The sequence below is a fragment of the Pungitius pungitius genome, chromosome 10 (genome assembly GCF_949316345.1).
Source record: "Pungitius pungitius chromosome 10, fPunPun2.1, whole genome shotgun sequence".
NCBI classification, from domain to species: Eukaryota; Metazoa; Chordata; class Actinopteri; order Perciformes; family Gasterosteidae; genus Pungitius; species Pungitius pungitius.
Genome location: NC_084909.1, coordinates 3,189,254 through 3,208,495, shown reverse-complemented (window position 1 = coordinate 3,208,495; position 19,242 = coordinate 3,189,254). Strand labels below are relative to the sequence as shown.

The following is a 19,242-nucleotide window of genomic DNA, read 5'->3' as shown; positions in this document are numbered from 1 at the left end:
TCCCAGCATTTCTATCTCGACCCAGCAATGTTTTAAGGGTTAGGACCCTCCCAGTCCTCAAGGATCAACTCACGGGATATAATGTGTGTGATAATGATTAGTGTTAGAATTGTAGTCTGTGTGTTATCAGATATTAATTACATTTGTATGTTAGATGAACAACTGCAATATGAATTAAACACCATTTAAGTAATGTAATTACTGTACACATAACACCCTGCCACAATGTAAAGTTAAAGCCATGAAGAGTTTTTTTGGAAGTTTGTCCCGTTTATGAGTAAAGGATGTAGGACTGCCCTGTCTCGTAGGCTACGGCAATCCCTGTTACTGAAAGATCTGCTTTGTTTGCACTTAGACAACAAAATAGTTACCGTTTGTGGAGTGTGGACGTCAGTAATGTCAATGTGCATGTCAGAAGGACATCCCGAGTTCCTCCACAATCACAAACGGAGGACGTTATATGCCAATGAGGTTTATTTAAGTTCTTCCCAAGCCGTAAAGGGCAGGTGCTCACAGGTGCAAAAGCCTGGACAAATGAACAATGAATCACTTTTGATGTACAAAATAATATTGTGGCCCGATTGCTCCACTAGGTGAGAGTTATATACACCTGGGTCCCACCAATTCTAAGCACCTAATCACATGGGTATAATAACGCCCATGAACATGTGATACTTATGCAGACACGGTCTTACCAGATTGCCTACCCCATTTCCCTCTGTTAACAGATTTTACAATAACACAATACACATCCACATGTCATTTTAACAATGATTAGGAAGCAAACATCACTAACTGCACACAATTTACCCCCTCCTTTCCCACCATACCTGGTTTCTCCCACCACCCACAATGCAACAGCACAGGTATAAAGCACTTAAGATGCCTGCCACCATGTCTGCTGATGTCAGGTGAGAAGGGGTAACCAGGGGTCACAGAGAACAGTGGGTAGCTCTGTGACAGTACGTGTGTGTATAAGGAAATAAAGGTGTCAACTAAAATTTTTTTGCGTTTATTCATCTTACTAGTTAACAAACACATGCTAAAGTTTACACAAAACCATTATACAGACAACTTCATACCTCCAACCCTTCACATGCACTCTCCTTTTCTCTTAATCTCTCACATACACCATTTAAGGCAGTTATCGGGATCATAATAACATTCATGGATGTAATACTTGACGGGTGGACATGGGGACAGAGAGCAGGACACAGTGTTTTAATGTGAAGATGTCGGCCATATTATTACATCAGATAATTGTTTTTTTGCTTACATTGTTTATAATGCAGATTAAATAAGTGTGTTTTCTTTTCTTTATGTTACAAATGAGCTAAAATGTCTTCCCTGGGTTGCATAGTAACAAATAATTGTTTAACCTTTGAAACTTGAAATATTAAACCAATTTTTCACAGATCCATTTCAGAGGGGAAGCACAGTCTCTATCGTTCCAGTTTCTGTCTGAGTTCCAGCTGACAACTATTTCAACACAATCCTCGTTACCTCCAAAGTCATCAGGTTGAACTGGACCAGGTTTAGCGCCCCAATACCTAAGAGATGAAGAGCTGGTGAATCTTCAAAACATTTTTAAAAACAATTTAATTCAGCGTCAAATTATTTTTCAACTAAACTTGTGTATTCATATATATTTAGTTCAATTAAATTTTTTGTGTAATGCACCAACGCTGACAGGTAAATGTTTTTGTTAGGTCTCATTTTGGTTTTACTAAAATGAATATTAGTAAATGTTGTTGTGTCTTACGCTGCAGTCAGTGGAGTTCCATCAACCCATTTCCAGGTGCCCTCGATCTCTCTGTCACTCAAACCAATCCAAGTATGACTTTTGACGATGCCTGAGATGAATTTCTGTTAAAGATAAAAAGCATGTAAAGTAGTTTTTCACGTTTCATTTTAATAAATATTAAATCAATTTACAGGGAGTCTACCAAAAAGTAGGTAAAAATATGGAATTTGATTGTGCTACAAAAGGACTATAGATATTCCAGAATAAAAAAAATATAAAACATGTTAATAATATTAATAATCAAGAATCTAAATATAGGATATGTATATGTTAAGAGCCCTAAATATTATTGTAAAGTAGAGTGTTTCAAAGAAGTGGATGAAATTATTCTGGAGTCACACGTTTTTTTTTTTCATTTGGCCTCTCGCCATCTTGTTTTTTTAGCCGGGGTGATCTGTTTCTTTTTAAACAAAAGTAACAAGAGAGTGTCACAGTTTGGGTTTGTTTCCTATTTTACTTTTGCAGTTTTCTGCCTCTTTCATACATCGTTCATACGTTCATCTTTCAACTTTCATAAACGGAAGTTCAACTTTAAGTTGACAACAAAGTCTGACTGGATTTATTACAATGACCTGTCAATCAGTGTGTAGCCCCGCCCTAAAGAATTGTCAAAGCTGGAGTTACGCCCGAAGGCAAAACAGAATAAAACAAAAAAGAGTTTGGCACTACCTGTTCTTCAAGTGAGTCTATGATGACCAGATCAGCTCCTTGGTGTCTGCAGTCTGTTCTGCCATTTGTCCAGGAATCATCCCGAGTAGAGAGAAGATAACAAGCACAACTGAACATCCTCCAGCCTTCAGGACACGTTTTCTCTGGAAAAGAAGAAACATTGAAGTGTCACACAAGAGTCCTACAAAGAGGAAGTTGTGTTTTTTTGCTGACTCTCTATTTTGAGCGTTTAGCTGTGGAGCGTCACTATGAAACACATCACATTATTTTAACGTCCTGTTCTGCATCTCTGTGTCCAACATTCATTGATTCTCACAACTAAGACACAATTATTGCTAACAAATATTTCATTTCATCCCAAATGAATTTCATTACGAATTTCTGAACTATTTCATCTGTCATATCCCTACTTTTACTTGCAGTATTTTAAAAACGACATACTTAAGAGGTGAGATTTTCGATGCACACAACTGGTTCTCTGGTTTGACGAGGTAAAAGCCGTATTTAAATCATAACATTTGGACCAAGACTTTCAGCTCTAAAATAGATGCAACCAGCACTACGAGTGCACATGAATAAATAAAGTTTGGACTGTAGATATAGATAAAGTTCACAGAGCAAATATATAGTAAATACATATATCAAGGCTGTCAAATGATTCAAATTTTTAATCAAATTAATCTGAATTTTCAGTGGATTAATCATGATTAATCACTATTTGCAATTACACCTTAATCCGGTCCACAACATTCAGCGGGGACTGGCGCAAACGACTTGCTGAACCTGACGACCTGACATATGCCTGCAGGTGGCAGTAATGTGTTGTATAGGATGAAGTGCATTCCCTAGAGGAAGAGGTACTTTCCTGACCTGAATAATTTGTCACACTGCGCATGCGTGAAATGTGTTTAAAAAAATTGACGTAATTAACAACAAACAACTAATTAACACACACAGACCAGCACTCACTCTTTTTCAACAGGAGCTGAAGTCTGTCCTTCTCATGGGTCAGTGCAGTAAAGTTGTCCTTCAGTGCAGTGAAGTTGTCCCTCAGCTGGTCTCGCTCTGCAGACACTGAGGACAGCTTGTCTCCACTGACCTGGAGACGCTCCGTCAGGTTGGCTTTGATGGAGGAGAGTTCTGCAGCTGATGCATCAGCTGATGAGTCATGAAGACATGAATAAATTATTCAATAAATCATCACTGTTGGTGTCTATTACAAAAAAATCCCATCATCTTTTCACAGAGAATATGAAGATACTGAGCAAATTAACCTGAACTCTTTTATATCTCAGGTTGGATGAAGATCAGACTCACAGTGGACACCGAGACAGACGAGTCCAACCAGCAGGAGGACACTGAGCAGCCCCAGAGAGACAGCAACAGCTCTGTGAGGTCTGCTCCCTGGGCTCATGGGACCTGGACACAGTAAAGACCAGTCAACACACTGGTCAGTGTAATAATCAATATATTACATACAACGATGCACCTGTTCACACTCTCACCTGTCTCATTGGTCATCGGTGTGAAGTCCACAGGTTTGTCACATTCAACATTGGCATAAATACCCTCCATCACTGAGGATTCCCGCTTTGCCCTCGAGGGTCAGATATGTAGCATCAAGTCACACCAGGGAGTGAATGAGGAAACTCTCCAGCTGTGTCTTAGAACAAATGGGGATGTGAAAGAAGTGATAGCGGAAGGTTGTTATTATGACTCAGTGATGTTTTTTGGGGTGAGAAACACCTCTTTTTAGTCTTTATCTTTTCCTCCTGATGGCTGAAGTAAGTTGAGTGCAGCCAAACCCAGACAAAGCTCAATAAAATACTAGGGCTGTCAAAAATAGTGCGTTAACGGCGTTAATTAGCTGTTTGTTGTTAATTACGTCATTTTTTTTGACGCATTTCACGCATGCGTAGTGTGACAAATGATCCTGGTCAGGAAAGTGACTCTTCCTCTAGGGAATGCACTTCATCCTTTACAACACATTACTGCCACCTGCAGGCATATGTCAGGCCGTCAGGTTCAGCAAGTCAGAGACCCGCCCCCCCCTTCTTTGCAGCGCCAGTCGTTCTAATCGCCGCGCTCGACTTCAAGGTGTAACCTTTATTATTGTTCGGTCTGAAACGGCGCGCCCAGTGACGGGTGGTGCAGCAATATTGTTGTTTGGGTGGAAATCGGGAGAAAGGTCGGTCCGGGAGATTTTTGCGAGGGGCTTTGAAATTTGTGAGGGTTGACATGTCTGGTCATGTCTGGTCATCGCAGCCCTTGACCATCAGCAGCACAAACTCACAGCAGAGTGGGATAAACTGCAGAGTCTCGAGACCCTTCTAGAGCCATGCAGGGAAATTAGTCTGTAACTTATCATATAACATTGTTTTGATTATTTGATAATAATCTGTGCATTTTTTTTTGATTATTTAAAAAAAAAATCAAATATCAATAACATGTATTAATGTAAAAAATAATAATGATGATAATAATAATAATTATGTATCTGTGTCCTGTTATTTATCTTTAGTATGCATTTCACAAAGAAAAAATGGTTAGGAGTCAGGTGTGATTAATCATGATTAATCCACTGAAAATTCTGATTAATTTGATTAAAATTTTTAATCATTTGACAGCCCTATAAAATACACGAAATTATGAAATAAAAGACTGTCACTCTGCAGACTGCTCTGGGGGGCGTTCAGGACCCCCCCAAGACATTTTGAGAAAAGCTAGGTTGCTATCTTTAAAAAAAACTCAAAAGACATCTTTGAAATGATTATCTAAGGTATTCATTTACTGAGTCACAATAATATAAATAGTTCTCAGACCCTTTAATCTGTGTGTGCAGACTCGACAGTGGTGGTTTCTTGCAGAAGCCAAGGGAAGCCAGGCTTCCCAGTCATCAAAGTTATTTAATCATCATAATTCATTTCAATCATAATTGTTGGTAATTTGATGAAAACACTATTTTAACAGTTCATGTAATCCGTCTGTGTTGCGTCTCTGTCGTCTCCTCCTCGTCTCTCTTTCATTCGTTATTGAGCGTTTCATGATGTGTAAAACAGCGCCCCTGCCAAGCTGCGTCGGCTTCCCTTGATGAAAAAAAAGAAAGATTAACCAATCAGGTGAGGCTATTGTATGACGACACTGATCAGGGCATCACACCAATCAAATCACAGTATATCAGCGACGTCATTGAATTAAATAATGGGAGATTTGTCTTATAATAGCGTGTTAAGCTAGCGAGTTAGCTACTATTAAGCACAATGATGGAGATTTGGAGTATTTAGTAAAAAAGTCTTTAATAAACTGCCTTTACAGCAGCAACTCCGAATTATATCAGACAGCAGGCCAATAGCAAAACTGGAATTAACGAGGAGAACTACGTCCGCAGTGAGTGGCTCACACGATGCGTACAAGTCGTGTTTGACGTGGACGTAAAACTTAATGGCTTCTGACTGAGGATGTGAATGAATTCGCATCTTTCCAATTGCGTGCTTTGCTTTAAGTAGCAGGTTGGGCTTTTGGGAGAGTGGTTGCAACAATCAATGAGATGTTTTTAGATGACAGTGTGTGTGTGTGTGTGTGTGTATCAGGAACTGAGGGAGAGATAAAGATAGGAAGAGCGTGCGCCTCGGTTGAGTCCTGGTAAAATGATGGTGGGCTCTAATAGTTCACCCGACTACACAAAATAGCGACATATATATTTCAACATATGATTTTTGGCCCCCAAACCGTAAAACACACACAGCTTAGAGGTTGCATCTCAGATTTGTGACAGTGAAGTGACGTCCTGTTTGAACCAGAAGACAGATGAGACAAAAATAAAGCAAGCAATTAAGCAAACTACTTAGACAGACACAAGTTGACACTCTTTCAGAATCCTTGTTCTTTTGCTCATTGTACCGAAGAACCGACTACTTTCAGTGATCAAATTCTTCTTCCCCATCGTTTGAGTGAGTTGAGTGCAGAACTCAGAGAAGAAAATATAATAGTCAATTCAATTCAATTTGTTTTTTTTTGTATCGGGAAATTTTAGATTTTGAAATAGTGCAATCTGTCCTTTTTCTCATTGAAATGCAAAAGTTGCGTGTTGCTGCTCTTAAACAGACACAACTATTTGTGTTTTTAGAGGAAGAATTTCAGCAGCATCTAAAAAGAAACAGAAGTGGTAAAGAGAACTGTCAGGGTTTCGGGAAACGACCCAAAAGCTGACCGGAAACTCAGACTGATGGTGACAAAAATAACGGGTATTTATTAATATCCCAGGTGAGGAGTGAGGAGGCCAGCTGGTCGGGATCGGGGAGTGGTGGTGAAGCTGTGTACGGAACTAAACACAATCGGAAACAAGAAACAAGGCACCGGCCGGGTGAAAATCTGGAAATCCATTCAGGTAGGTATCCTATCGACGCACAAATGTGAGTTAACAATTCGGTGGGGATGAGATGTCCGGTCCTCCTCTTTAACCTGTTGTTGATTGTGATGAGCAGCAGGTGTGTTGGCCCGAGCCACTACGACTCCTCTCCTCTCAGGGGTTCGTGGCAGAGAACAAAAGGAAGTGATTAAGCAGCATTTCTATCTCGACCCAGCAATGTTTTAAGGGTTAGGACCCTCCCAGTCCTCAAGGATCAACTCACGGGATATAATGTGTGTGATAATGATTAGTGTTAGAATTGTAGTCTGTGTGTTATCAGATATTAATTACATTTGTATGTTAGATGAACAACTGCAATATGAATTAAACACCATTTAAGTAATGTAATTACTGTACACATAACACCCTGCCACAATGTAAAGTTAAAGCCATGAAGAGTTTTTTTGGAAGTTTGTCCCGTTTATGAGTAAAGGATGTAGGACTGCCCTGTCTCGTAGGCTACGGCAATCCCTGTTACTGAAAGATCTGCTTTATTTGCATTTAGACAACAAAATACTGTTTGTGGAGTGTGGCCGTCAGTAATGTCAATGTGCATGTCAGAAGGACATCCCGAGTTTCTCCACAATCACAAACGGAGGACGTTATATGCCAATGAGGTTTATTTAAGTTCTTCCCAAGCCGTAAAGGGCAGGTGCTCACAGGTGCAAAAGCCTGGACAAATGAGCAATGAATCACTTTTAATGTACAAAATAATATTGTGGCCTACAAGCTCAGGCTTCCGTAAGCATAGATTGACTCACTCCCACCAGGCGTAGCCCACCATCCTCCCGATTGCTCCACTAGGTGAGAGTTATATACACCTGGGTCCCACCAATTCTAAGCACCTAATTACATGGGTATAATAACGCCCATGAACATGTGATACTTATGCAGACACGGTCTTACCAGATTGCCTACCCCATTTCCCTCTGTTAACAGATTTTACAATAACACAATACACATCCACAAGTAATTTTAACAATGATTAGGAAGCAAACATCACTAACTGCACAGAATTTACCCCCTCCTTTCCCACCATACCTGGTTTCTCCCACCACCCACAATGCAACAGCACAGGTATAAAGCACTGAGAAACGTCCCTTTGAATCTTTAACTTGAAGTCAAGATGGCCGCCACCATGTCTGCTGACGTCAGGTGAGAAGGGGTAACCAGGGGTCACAGAGAACAGTGGGTAGCTCTGTGACAGTATGTGTGTGTGTATAAGGAAATTTAGGTGTTGTCAACTAAAATAAAGGAAGCCAAAAATAACCAGCAGCACCAACAGCTAACATGCTAACATGCTAACACGCTAACACGCTAACAAGCCAACTGGTGAACAGCTGTTCAGGTGTCTGGTGTCCTTTTCAGTATTAAATGAATGTGTTTACTCAACAAACAAAATACTGTGATTTAGAGGGATACCGTCAGAATCGCACAAAATACTGTGACATGAATTTTTGGCCATACCGTCCAACCCTGCCCATAACCGTGATAACATCCACTCGATTGTATTGGATCTAATACATCCCATAACCGAACTCATTATCCAACATCTTGATGAGAAACTGCTCCACCCAGGCAGTCAGCGTGTTTTAGGGAAAACCAGAGGCAGGTGTCTGCGCGGTCCACAAGCCATTGGCCAGCATAGTCACCATGTCAAGACTGTCAGAGACAGAGCGCCACCGCAGTCAGTGTTAGACTATTTAGACCCCAAACTACTCTTTGTCTGTGGGACTAATTTCAGAGGGGGAGAAGCAGAGCTGAAAGGTGCCTTTGAGGCCATGGCCCCAGCCATGAAGCAACAAGTGGCCCGCACACAAATGGGGATGGGTTTCATTTTTTAAAACGTTTTAAACCAGTGCCAAACTGACACTTATTAAAACAATACCGGTGCCTAAAGCAATACTTAAAAAAGAATCACAAAACGACGATTTACGACATTAACAAAAGATTTGGAAAGGCAAATTCATTTCTTTTAATTGAACACTATAAGACTGTTTAAACTGTAATTATGAATAAAGGGAAAACACTTCCAACTACAACATCCAACCTTTTACTATTAAACTATCAACATTGTATTAACTCAAACAACAGCTATACGGTATACTTTAAAGTATTTCCCCTCTCTAAGAGCCAGAAGTGTGTAAATAAGTTCATTATCAGAACCTGGCCCATTGTTTGCTCCCACACCATAAATAGAGGGCTGTTTGAGGCCAACTTCCTGTTTTGTATCCTGACAGAATGTGTGGTCTGATTCCAATGTAAAGTAGAGCTTTATTTCTTTATACATTTTGTATATAATTTGTTTGTTAGGATTTTGTGAGGTCTCAACCCCTGCGTGACGGCAGGAGGCCGCAAGGGGGCGCCGAAGGACGCGTCCTCCGGAATTCAGAACACCTGCGAAAGAGAGAGAGAGAAACTTTATAAGAACAGCCCGACGCAGCGGGCGAGTTGGGAGGTATTGCAACTAGGCTTCTCTGCCGAACCCGGTGTTCCCTGCCCCTAAATTCCTTTAGAACCAGTGAGTCTCTGTGCATTGACCTTCCGCCCTCTCCCGACTATGAACCTGCCTATCCCCTTGGACCAGATCCGTCTTTTGCCACCTGTGTCTCCGAACTACTGCCTGTCCCCGGATTTCCGTATTGATTTGTCCCTGGATTCGACCGTTGCCTGTCGTCCTCAATAAACATTGAGAGCTCTGCTCTTGGGTCTAAGTCTGCCTCCAGGTTCCATTTGTTACAAATTTAGAGACTGACTTCCCTATTATGACATTTCAAATTATGTTATCTCCTTTCTTTCTTTTCATATTGCACTGTGGAAAAACGATGCAACCTCCTCAATAACATGGTGTGGCTAAATAAACCGCAAAGTTGAATGAAACCTTGTTTTGTGTTGTGGCTCCAGTTGAACATTAAAACCACAGCAATGACGTAAACCGGAGGTCTCCCTGTAGACCGGACAGTCTCCTTTCAGACCGCTCGGTTCAGCCTATGCGGCCGTTGGAGGACACAGAGCAGGTCCACTGCGAAGGCGGAGTCCTCATGAGGACGCAGCCCACCAAGTGAGAGCTCACTTCTGAGAGTAAAAAGACACGTGCACAAACATTCAAAGACAGTGAGAGATGAGCTCACCTAATGCAACAAACCAGTGACACACATGGAACACTTGATGGAGACCTTCCCTCACCAAACAGGAACAGACTCAGAGCCATTTTCATTACATAGACATACACATGCTGCATCATGCTACTTGTTAAGTGGACTGTATTCTAGTAGTTATTGAGGGACATGAGATGTTCATACTAGCTGGGTGCATTGGGGAATGTGAACAAATGACAAGTCCTCTGAATGTGAATGAAAACAGCTTCAACTTTATTGCTCTAATGAATATATTTCAGCTTAAAGCTTTATATGTATCCAGTATAATGTTCAGCTTTGTTTATTTGCGTTTATTCATCTCACTAGTTAACAAACACAAAACCATTATACAGACAACTTCATACCTCCAACCCTTCACATGCACTCTCCTTTTCTCTTCATCTCCCACATACACCTTTTGAGGCAGTTATCAGGATCATAATAACATTCATTGATGCAATACTTGAAGGGTGGACATGGGGACAGAGAGCAGGACACAGTGTTTTAATGTGAAGATGTCGGCCATATTATTACATCAGAATTGTTTTTGTTGCTTACATTGTTTATAATGCACATTTAATAAGTGCGTTTTCTTTTCTTTCTGTTATAAGTGGGCTAAAATGTCTTCCCTGGGTTGCATAGTAACAAATGATTGTTTAACCTTTGAATCTTGAAACATTAAACCAGTTTTTCACAGATCCATTTCAGAGGGTAAGCACAGTCTCTATCGTTCCAGTTTCTGTCTGAGTTCCAGCTGACAACTATTTCAACACAATCCTCGTTACCTCCAGCGTCATCAGGTTGAACTGAACCAGGTTTAGCGCCCCAATACCTAAGAGATGAAGAGCTGGTGAATCTTCAAAACATTTTAAAAAACATTTTAATTCAGCGTCAAATTTTTTTTAACTAAACTTGTGTATTCATATATGTTTAGTTCAATTACATTTTTTGTGTAATGCACCAACGCTGACAGGTAAATGTTTTTGTTAAGTCTCGTTTTGGTTTTACTAAAATGAATGTTAGTAAATGTTGTGTCTTACGCTCCAGTCAGTGGAGTTCCATCAACCCATTTCCAGGTGCCCTCGATCTCTCTGTCACTCAAACCAATCCAAGTATGACTTTTGACGATGTCTGAGATGAATTTCTGTTAAAGATAAAAAGCATGTAAAGTAGTTTTTCACGATTCATTTTGATAAATATTAACTCAATTTACAGGGAGTCTTCTGAATAATTTGATTCACTACTACTACCAACAAGTAGTAGCTCAAAATATGGAATTTGATTTTGCTCCATAAAGACTATATATATATTCCAGAATAAAAAAAATATAAAACATGTTAATAATTTAAATAGAGGGTATGTAAATGGTAAGAGCCGAAAAAATTAATGTAAAGTAGACTGTTTCAAAGAAGTGGATGAAATCATTCTGGAGTCACACGTTTTTTTTCCCCATTTGGCCTCTCGCCATCTTGTTTTTTTAGCCGGGGTGATCTGTTTCTTTTTTAAACAAAAGTAACAAGAGAGTGTCACAGTTTGGGTTTGTTTCCTATTTTATTTTGTAGTTTTCTGCCTCTTTCATACATCGTTCATACATTCATCTTTCAACTTTCATAAACTGAAGTTCAACTTTAAGTTGACAACAAAGTCTGGCTGGATTTATTACAATGACCTGTCAATCAGTGTGTAGCCCCGCCCTAAAGAATTGTCAAAGCTGGAGTTAGTCCCGAAGGCAAAACAGAATAAAACAAAAAAGAGTTTGCCGCTACCTGTTCTTCAAGTGAGTCTATGATCACCAGATCAGCTCCTTGGTCTCTGCAGTCTGTTCTGGCATTAGTCCAGGAATCATCTCGAGTAGAGAGAAGATAAGAGGAACCACTGAACATCTTCCAGCGCTCAGGATACGTTTTACCTGTAAAAAACAAAGACTGCTATGATGAGACAATCACCACGCCCTAAAATGACAAAGTGGTGTTTTTCTTCTCCTTTTTTCGACCCCCTATGTCACTATGACATACATCACTTAATTTTTACCTACAGTTTTACCTCTTTGTACTGTTGGACAATCAAAAATGCAAATGAAGAAAGGGTTTAAAAAGCTGAAAAGTCTTGTATTTGTTACTACTTTACTTCATGTATTTCATGTATAACCCTTACACACATCTGCAATACTGAGGAGGAAAAGTACTAGGCTGATATGTGGTAACTGTCACGGGGGGACGAGGTCGAGGGCAAGGAGGGAGGACCCAGACGCGGAGTTGAAAAATAAAAAGACTTTAATGTCAAAACTCACAAAATCAAAATCGCTCCAACCAAAAAAGGGGAGGAAGGAGGAGAAAACAAAACAGACAAAAACAGGGACCTGGAAGCATGAAGCAGACTTGACTTGACTTGACTTGACTTGAACGCTGACATGTAATGACGCCACGAGGGACAACAGGCACACGGGGCTTAAATACACGAGGGAGGTGCAGCTGATTGGACACAAGTGGAAACACTCAGGCAATCACAGGACAAGGCAGGAAGTGAAGTTAACCCAGGACCACAAGGAACATGAAACTTCAAACTAAGACAGGGAAAGAGACCAAACCGTGACAGTAACACACATGCAGCAGAAAGACAAGACACATTTCAACAAAGCAAATTAATGCTTCACTTAAAACAATTAAAACCATCAAAAACTTTCAGCTTTAAATTTATATGCAATCAGCAAAAGGAAAGAGTGAAAAGAATATTAATTTTTAAAAGTGTTTGGTATTAAATAAAATTTGGACCGGGCTAGAAGACTGTAGATATAGTTCACTGTGCAGATACAATATATATGTATATATTAGGGCCGGGACTCGATTAGAAATATTAATCTAATTAATTAGAGGCTTTGTAATTAATCAATAAGAATTAATCGCATTTTAATTGCATAAATATTTGACCTGGGAACAGTTAGAAGTAATTTTTTTCACATGGATTTTAATGAATTTTTATTTTTGTTCAACCAATTCCAGCAGACAAGTGTAGCAATAGCATATTTAGAAATATAGTACTTTCAGAAATTCAGATAGCATATCGATTAAAAATATTAATCTAATTGATTAATTAATTAATATATATATATTATATATATATATATATATTAGGGCCGGGACTCGATTAAAAATATTGATCTAATTAACTAAGTAATATTATTCGAGTCCCGGCCCTTATATATAAATATATATATATATATATATATTAGGGCTGGGACTCAATTAAAAAAATAATCTAATTAATTAGAGGATATATATATATATATATAAAGAATCATGAGTCAGCACTCACTCTGTTTCAACAGCAGTTGAAGTCTGTCCTTCTCCTGGGTCAGTGCAGTGAAGTTGTCCTTCAGCTGGTCTCTCTCTGCAGACACTGAGGACAGCTTGTCTCCACTGACCTGGAGACGCTCCGTCAGGTTGGCTTTGATGGAGAAGAGTTCTGCAACTGATGCATGCACTGAGTCATTAAGACATGATTCAATGCATCACTGTTGTGGTCTATATTACAAAAAAATCCCATAATCTCTTCAATAAAGATACTGAGCAAATATTGTCATGACAACCAGCAACCTGAACTCTGTCAGATCTCAACTTGGATGAAGATCAGACTCACAGTAGACACCGAGACAGACGAGTCCAGCCAGCAGGAGGACACTGAGCAGCCCCAGAGAGACAGCAACAGCTCCATGAGGTCTGCTCCTTGGGCTCCTGGGACCTGGACACAGTGAAGACCAGTCAACACACTGGTCAGGAGAAGATGCACAGACTGATCATTCTTACCTGGGGCAGGTGTTGAAGGTCTTATGGAAACCTGAGACTTCAGGTATTCAGTGTTAGCGTAGACTTCCTCCAACGCTGTGAAGACAACCAGCTGTCAAATAATCAACGTGATGCTGCTTTCAGCATATGAAGTTTGACTTTTGAGGAAGTTACAGATATAAATAAAATAAAGCAGAACAGATGCAATGAAATCTGCTCTCAGACCATTGAACAGTGATTAAAGCAATAAAGAAAACACTTTATATAACTCCACATCTGTTTATACTCTCACCTTTCAGGTTGATCCCAGGTCTTGAGTTGACAGGTTTGTCACATTTTACATTTCCATATAAATCACCCATTACTGTTGAGATTGGAGGCTTTTTCCTTGAGGGTCAAAGATGCAGCATCAACTTACACCGACAAGAGGAAACTATATTTGGTAATAATTTATCTTTTTTCTTTTCTTTTAGACAAACAAAAAGTCACGACTTGCTTTGCTGGCTCTGAATTTAATTTGTTTGGTTTCATTAGTCTTGTGGGGGTTGTGTTAATAACGGCCAACAGAGTGAAAAAATAATTGGCACCTTTCTAGGGGAAGGGGCGGAAGGTGTGAATATGTGCGAGCATGAGCATGACAGTCTCACCATTTTCTAAGTATCTAAATAGCACCTTTCTGGCGGATGGGGTGAAAATGTGTGCCACGTGATGCTTTGCTGTGACAGTTGAACACCTCCAGTTCTCCTCTGGACACCCATCATGAAGGGACATCATGGGGTCATCCACCCTGTGACCCTTGGTATCCTCCACCTGTTGGTACAAGAAAGAATGGTCCGTTACACGACAATGAAAAATGTTTAGAGAAAGCTATAGAATCACAACCGCTAACGTGGCTCATGAGAGAGACTGCTGAGAGACGGCAAAGCACAGGAGCTGTGTTACTACGAGCTGATGGAAAAGACTGGAAACCTATGCCTATGCGTCAAGAACCAGGACCAACAGGCAATGCCGCTACGCACAGATTGAAAAAGAGTGCTTAGGACTGGTCAATTGATTTCAACGGTTCCGTAGATAAGTTTATGGTCTACTCAAGTTTGTGGCTGAAACCATAGAGAAACACCTCAGTGAGATGTCACCACGCATCCAAAGGTTGACAATGAAGCTACAGCGCTATGATTTCGACTTGATCTACACATCAGGGAGCTGATGCTCTGTCCAGAGCAACCACACAGAGCGAAGAACAGGGTGTGAGCACGACAGCCGCTAACGTCACGCTCCACGTGAACCTGATCAACGAGTCACTACCTGACAGGAAATCATAGCAGATTGCTGAAGAAACACACAAAGATGCAAGATTACAGAGAGTCATCAAGCTTCTGAAAGAAGAGTGGCCAAGAGGTGAATGTCGACAGTCCTATAAAAGCGTCAGCTAAATAACATGTAATGTAATGAAAAGATTGCATGAGGGACACCTAGGTATGGAAAAATGCAAGTGAAGAGCCCGCAAAGCCTTCTACTGGCCAGGAATCAGAAAGGACGGTCTCAAGTTGTGTCTAAAACATGTTTTCATATGTGGTTGTGTAGATTTTCAGCAATGTGAATGTGTGAGAATCAGGAAACAGACGCAGACACATCTGCTGCTGTCGGGTAAACGCAAACACACACGCGTAGGGAAACCAGTAGGTGTAAAAACCAGTAGGGGTGTAACACCTATTGAGTGGTATCACGTGGGACGTCTTAACTGGAATGCTATTGGTCTGTGCTTTAAGCCTTTTACCGCAAAGATTGTTGAAGCTGCGCCAAGTGAAAGGTGTCCCGTCGGGTTAAATCATCAGTTTGTGTTTTAGCTTTCGGTCCGGGTCCGAACCCAGAAGCCGCCCCGACTATTTCATCTTCTTTCTGTCCAAAGAACTCGTGGTTGTGATTTTGATCTCCGGATCCTGTTTTGCATGTTTAATTAAGCAACAAGGTACGAGAGGCTGTAATGAATCAATCGTGTTTCAGTTTAAAGGCGTCGGCCTGATGTGTGGAGATACAGAACTGCCCCGAGTGCCTCATTCAAATCATCTGGACTGTTTATATCAGCCAGTGGGGGGGTAAATGAACAGAGAGGGGTCGTCCTCCGCTCCTCTCCCGTTTCTGTCCCTTCTCCACAATCTCCCAGTTCATGCTAGCTGGGTGCATTGGGGAATGTGAACAAATGACAAGTCCTCTGAATGTGAATGAAAACAGCTTCAACTTTATTGCTCTAATGAATATATTTCAGCTTAAAGCTTTATTATAATATGTATCCAGTATAATGTTCAGCTTTGTTTATTTGCGTTTTTTCATCTCACCGGTAAACAAACACATGCTAAAGTTTACACAAAATCATCATACAGACAACTTCATACCTCCAACCCTTCACATGCACTCTCCTTTTTTAATTTTTTTTGTTGCTTACATTGTTTATAATGCAGAATCAGTAAATGCTCTATAGGAATGTGCTTTTTCTCTTAATTTACTTGTCTTTCTTTTGTTACAAATGGGCTACAACTTCAACTTCTTGCATATGAACAATAAATAATTAATAAACTTTTGAAACTTGAAACATTAAACCAGATTTTCACAGATCCATTTCAGAGGGGAAGCACAGTCTCTATCGTTCCAGTTTCTGTCTGAGTTCCAGCTGACAACCATTTCAACACAATCCTCGTTACCTCCAGAGTCATCAGGTTGAACTGAACCAGGTTTAGCGCCCCAATACCTAAGAGATGAAGAGCTGGTGAATTTTCCCAAACAATTTAATTCAAAGGTTTGTTTTTTCAAGTAAACTAAACTTGTAAACTCATATTTTAAACAGTTGAATTACATTTTTTGTGTAATGCACCAACGCTGACAGGTAAATGTTTTTGTTAAGTCTCATTTTGGTTTTACTAAAATGAATGTTAGTAAATGTTGTCGTGTCTTACGCTGCAGTCAGTGGAGTTCCATCAACCCATTTCCAGGTGCCCTCGATCTCTCTGTCACTCAAACCAATCCAAGTATGACTTTTGACGATGTCTGAGATGAATTTCTGTTAAAAATAAAAAGCATGTAAGGTAGGTTTTCATGTTTCATTTTGATAAATATTAACTCAATTTACAGGGAGTCTTCTGAATAATTTGATTCACTACTACTACCAAAAAGTAGTAGCTCAAAACATGGAATTTGATTTTGCTCCATAAAGACTATATATATATATTCCAGAATAAAAACAATATAAAACATGTTAATAATTTAAATAGAGGGTATATAAATGGTAAGAGCCCTAAAAATTAACGTAAAGTAGACTGTTTCAAAGAAGTGGATGTAATCATTCTGGAGTCACACGTTTTTTTTTCATTTGGCCTCTCCCCATCTTGTTTTTTTAGCCGGGGTGATGTGTTTTTTCTTTAAACATAAGTAACAAGAGAGTGTCACAGTTTGGGTTTGTTTCCTATTTTATTTTGTTGTTTTCTGCCTCCTTCATACATTGTTCATACATTCATCTTTCAAATTTCATAAACTGAAGTTCAACTTTAAGTTGACAACAAAGTCTGACTGGATTTATTACAATGACCTGTCAATCAGTGTGTAGCCCCGCCCTAAAGAATTGTCAAAGCTGGAGTTATCACAAAAGAGGATAAAACAGGATAAAACAAAAAAGAGTTTGCCACTACCTGTTCTTGAGGAGAGTCTATGATCACCAGATCTGCTCCTTGGTCTCTGCAGTCTGTTCTGGCATTAGTCCAGGAATCATCTCGAGTAGAGAGAAGATAACAGGAACAACTGAAGTTCCTCCAGCCTTCAGGACACGATTTACCTGTTAAAAACAGGTAAAAGACTGCAATGATGAGTGGCATTATGAAATAAAAGTCTTGAAATAAATCAATGTGTAATTATGAAATAAAAGTCTCTTGAAATATTTAAATCTTTATAATATTTATGTATTCATTGCCTTATTTATTTATTTCACAATGTACTTCAATCGCAAATTTCATGTATTTATGTATTTATGTATTTATTCATTTATTTAATTGTGAATAAAACGGCATTCCATATTCAACAACAAGACAAATTACTGCGTCACTTAAAACCATTAAAACCATCAAAACATACAGCAAAATTCAGGGAAAAACATTAGAGCTAGATGGCTATAGAGGAAACACGTAAGAGAGATAAAAGCTGTTAAATTATAACTTATACTAGGAAAGAGTGACGTGTACCAAAACGTGTTGTTTGGTGTGTTTAAATAAAGTTTGGACAGGGCGAACAGACTGTACATATGGTTCACAGAGCAAATACAATATATATATATGAAAGAAACATGACTCAGCAGAACACACAGACCAGCACTCACTCTGTTTCAACAGGAACTGGAGTCTGTCCTTCTCTTGGGTCAGTGCATTGAAGTTGTCCTTCAGTGCAGTGAAGTTGTCCTTCAGTGCAGTGAAGTTGTCCTTCAGTGCAGTGAAGTTGTCCTTCAGCTGGTCTCTCTCTGCAGACACTGAGGACAGCTTGTCTCCACTGGCCTGCACTGAGGCATGAAGATATGAATACATGATTCAAGACATCACGATTGTGGTCTCTTCACAAAAACATCCCATAATCTCTTCAATAAAAATTCTGAGCAAATATTGTCATGACAACCAGCGACCTGAACTCTGTCAGATCTCAACTATGATGAAGATCAGACTCACAGTGAAAACCGAGACAGACGAGTCCAGCCAGCAGGAGGACACTGAGCAGCCCCAGAGAGACAGCAACAGCTCCATGAGGTCTGCTCCTTGGGCTCCTGGGACCTGGACACAGTGAAGACCAGTCAACACACTGGTCAGTGTAATAAACAATATATTACATACAACGATGCACCTGTTCACACTCTCACCTGTCTGATTGGTCCTCGGTGTGAAGTCCACAGGTTTGTCACATTTAACAGTGGAATAAATAACCTCCATCACTGAGGATTCCCGCTTTGCTCTCGAGGGTCAGATATGTAGCATCAAGTCACACCAGGGAGTGAATGAGGTAACTCTCCAGCTGTGTCTTAGAAGAAAAGGGAAGTGGTCAAGAGAAAGAAAAGAAGTGATAGCGGAAGGATTGTGTTGTGACTCAGTGATGTTTTCAGGGGTAAGAAACACCGCTTTTTAGTGTTTCTCTTTTCCTTCTAATGGCTGAAGTGAGTTGAGTGCAGCCAATTCCAGACAAAGCTCAATAAAACACATGAAACAATGAAATAAAAGACTGTCAATCTGCAGACTGCTCTGGGGGGGGCGTTCAGGACCCCCCCCCAAGCCATTTTGAGAAAAGCTAGGTAGCTCTCTGCTAATTTGTGTGTGCAGATTCCACAGTGGTGGTTTCTTCCAGAGGCCAAGGGAAGCCAGGCTTCCTCATTTTTTTCGAACAGTCATCGAAGTCATTTAATCATCATAATTCAATTCA

At 40.0% G+C, this 19,242-nt stretch overlaps 2 long non-coding RNA genes across 2 annotated transcripts; both read right to left on the bottom strand.

Annotated features, from left to right (window-relative positions):
* Nucleotides 1-1,020: 1,020 nt before the first annotated feature.
* LOC134132833 (uncharacterized) lies at nt 1,021-2,676 on the bottom strand. Its single transcript, XR_009957019.1, has 3 exons — nt 2,474-2,676; nt 1,763-1,866; nt 1,021-1,550 (listed from the first exon to the last, which is right to left on the bottom strand). It is a non-coding gene; the product is annotated as an uncharacterized LOC134132833 (long non-coding RNA).
* Nucleotides 2,677-10,726: 8,050 nt separating this feature from the next.
* LOC134132831 (uncharacterized) lies at nt 10,727-11,858 on the bottom strand. Its single transcript, XR_009957016.1, has 3 exons — nt 11,785-11,858; nt 11,059-11,162; nt 10,727-10,850 (listed from the first exon to the last, which is right to left on the bottom strand). It is a non-coding gene; the product is annotated as an uncharacterized LOC134132831 (long non-coding RNA).
* Nucleotides 11,859-19,242: the final 7,384 nt, after the last annotated feature.